This window comes from Bactrocera tryoni, unplaced genomic scaffold (assembly GCF_016617805.1).
Source record: "Bactrocera tryoni isolate S06 unplaced genomic scaffold, CSIRO_BtryS06_freeze2 scaffold_7, whole genome shotgun sequence".
NCBI lineage: Eukaryota > Metazoa > Arthropoda > Insecta > Diptera > Tephritidae > Bactrocera > Bactrocera tryoni.
In genome coordinates this window covers 16,281,007-16,284,672 of record NW_024396366.1, presented here as the reverse complement: position 1 = coordinate 16,284,672, position 3,666 = coordinate 16,281,007, and positions in this window count along the sequence as shown.

Here is a 3,666-nt window from a genome sequence, read left to right as displayed (position 1 = left end):
CGGTCCGAGATCAACGAAGAGAAGGGAAGATCGACCTCCGGAGCGGTCGCTTTTGATGGTTTGATAGTGTAGAGTTGTGGTGTGATGTCAGCATGTGTGGTATATTCGTGTGTAGTAGTGTGTGGTGTCTTCATTTGTGAATCGCTTTAGTGTGGTGTGTTGTCGTGTGGTTGTTCAGTGTCGGATGTTTAGAGGGGAGAGCTAACTCATCTAGCCACTAAGTTTTTAGAAAAAATCTTAGGGTTGGGCCTTAACAAATTATTTTCATTCTGAAAAATTTGCTAAATTTTTAAATTTAGTATATGTTGATAATGCTTAAAAGTTTTTCGTAACTCAAAGTACCATACGGTTCGAAAATAACAACTGAAATCGTAATTTACTTGTACCACTTTACGTCTCTACTCAGTTTAACTTTGCAGAAGTTAACTTTGAACAGTTGAATAGGAACTTTACACTTTAACCCATTTACAAGAATCTATAGTACTGGTTTGTTTACAATTTCACCTGTAAAATTAGGTTTTATCGTTACTGCCAAATAATATTTTTAAACAATAAACTATTTTGAAGAAAAAAACTAACAATTCCTCGGGTTCAATGTACAAGGTATTACCATGTTCCCTCCAAAAACTAAAGTGATCAAATAATATTTAATCTAGACTATTCTCACTGCCGGGGATTTACAAAACAGCTGTTTTTAAACATTGTCATAAAAAGAAAGTATTGTAACTCAAAGAACCATACCATTGTTATAAAAGTCGTCTTGTTTTAAATATTTTAAATTTAATGGAAATAATACGCCCTCTAACAAATTTAACAGCAACCAAATTTGCTGAGTATCGACATTGTAAGAATGAATGAAATCGGAGGATAACCCCGCTCATTCCCCATATAACGGTACAGTTAAAATCTACTAAAAGCGTGATAAATCAAGTACTAAATATTGGTGAAATCCCATATCTCGGGACCCGACCAACCGATTTTGACAAACTTTGACGTCGCATTCTTATATTTTTATGTCACATTGTGAAAATGAGTGAAATCGGACAACAACCACGCCTAGTTCGCATATAACACAATTTTAAATTTCACTTGATTCGTTCAGTTTCTAGTACACAAATCAACAAGCATTTTATATAATGGAATAAAACTTTGCACGAATAATGTCTTTACTGTGTGCCACCTTATGGCCAAAATTTCTCTAAATCCAATAAACACGGTTCAAGCCCATAGGTGCCGAATGTTTAGACCCCGGTATCTATAGTTGACCTTTGATCGAAAATGTTGGTAAAGGAATAATCCCTCTATTCTAATGGTATGTCTATATGTCAAAAATGGGTTGAATCGGACCAAACTTCCCTTAGCCCCCATAATCCAAATATGCAAAGTTTGGAACTTCGGGATGACTTTGCACCGCATGTTTCGGTCAATATATGAGTTATCCCAATCAAAATTAGAGAGCGTGTTTAGTTCATAACAGCGTATATGTGTGCCTAAAATAGATAAGTTTGAGTGAAAACTTGGTCTAGCCCCTATGTATCTAATTTTCCTGGCTTTGATTACTGCAATTTGCAAGAGTATAAAATGTTCGGTGGGAACCGAACTTATCCCTTTCTTACTTGTTTCTCTTTGTTGTGTCTAAATCAGCCATAACAGATGGCGCAAAATCAGAGTCGCTCAGGTAGATTTCGAATAGATTCGCTTCAAATCTTCTCGAAGAAAATAACAAGTGTAAATCTTGCTTAATCCATTAGGTTAGTTGGTTGGTTTCGAAATTATCTACGACTTCAAAGTTATGACTGTCAACAGTGACGTGAGTGTCAAGTCGCGAGTGCGACGACTGTTTGTTTGATGACAGGAGATATTTCGTCTTGCCCTCGTTCACTGCCAGACCCATTTTCTGTGCTTCCTTGTCCAGCCTGGAGAAACCAGAACTAACGGCGCGGGTGTTGAGGCCAATGATATCAATATCATCGGCATACGCCAGCAGCCGTACACTCTTGTAGAATACTGTACCTTGTTAATTCAGTTCGACTCGAACACAACTCGATTGAAGGAGTCGCACGATAGTTAGTAGTGTTTCCTGAAAACTCGTTTGGTATCGAACGGTTCGAGATGTATTATGGGATAAGGTTTTAAAGTCAAAAAAGGATATACATATTTATTTTTTTTTGCGGTGACATGAGGAATATAATTTTATTAAATTTAATGACATGTTATTGTACAACTTTTCAAGTATATTAGAAAAAATTTTCAATGAAAAATATGAATAAATAAGCCTGTGATGGTGAATCTTCAAAAGTGTCTTGAAAAAAAGTGGTTTAGCGGTAAGCATTATAACTCGTTTCCGGATCATATGAAACAAAAAAATTTATATGCGTTTTAACGGTAATGTATTTCTCGATTTAATAAAAAGTTTTTTTCTTTTGTTTGCAGCACTTGGAAGTAAAACGCGCGATTTTATTTAAAAAAAATCGTGGTTAATTTGTTAATAAAAAATGGTGTTTAGTTTACGGCCCCAATTTATTGGGGAATATAAACCAGTGATTTCAATGTTCACTCACACTCGCGCGAGTGTGGTTATTTGCGAAAATAATTATATTGCGTTGGATCGCTGTAAATCGGTGCAGGCGGAACGAAGATGATCGAAGCCAAAGTGGGAATTACGCGGTGCAGTGTGTATGAATGTGTGTTGGCGGGCGAACTTCAGGTCGAATTGTTGACGTGCGAATTGTATAGATTGAATCGTGAGTCCCATCCCGTTGTCCATCCTTTTTGTTGAGTGGGAACAGGTGTGGTGAGTTGTGTTGATGTGGTGTGGTGAATTGCGCTGTTGCATTAGTATGCGCCAGGTTTAACGAGTAGAGGGGGGGGATCCTTAACTCATTTAAACATCCTGGGCCCCCTAGGCGAATATTTTGCCTAGTTTTATATATGTATATAATCTGAGACATACAACTTGGCTTACTGTTGATGGAGTAGCCGAGGCCGCAAAATATTAGCTGTAAGAAGTGATTTTGCTTTTAATAGAAAATTGTATTTTGTGTAAGTATTGGCGCTTGAGGCAGTAATAAAAGCGTATTTTGACGACTTATTGTATTATTATAGCAAAAAAGTTACTTGCTTTTTTTAATTTTATAAGCGGTTATTTACAATTTCCTATCTTATCGGTTTGGTATACCGGGAATGTATTCTTTGCCTTTTCTGAAATGGTTTGCATTTTATTTATTCTTTGAAGGATAGTATCTCCACGCCTTGCTCAGATATGCCCAGAATGGGTACTCCTTAGCCCTGGAGTTAGGACTGTGACAATAGAGGGATCTTGCGAGAGAATGGCCGTGACTGGAGAACGGTTTCGATTCGTGTAGTAGAGAATTCTTCATAATTAATTTGATGCTTTATGTAGCTAATTCCCATAACCCACCCATATGGGGAGCGCTTTGATAGATGTGCTAAAAGCGACCTTAGCTTGTAAGCGTAGGTGCGTCAATGTATCGCATTGGGAGTATTGTGATCCCTTAACTTCCTTTTTGATTTTATTTATATTTGAAAATTTAAGCCTCTATGGGGCAAAAGTGTATAAAATGTGTCGATTTTTCGACTTTTGGAGAAAATTTTGTTGTATTTTATGTTTTAGTGCATATGCACTTATTTGGCGTTTAGTAGCGG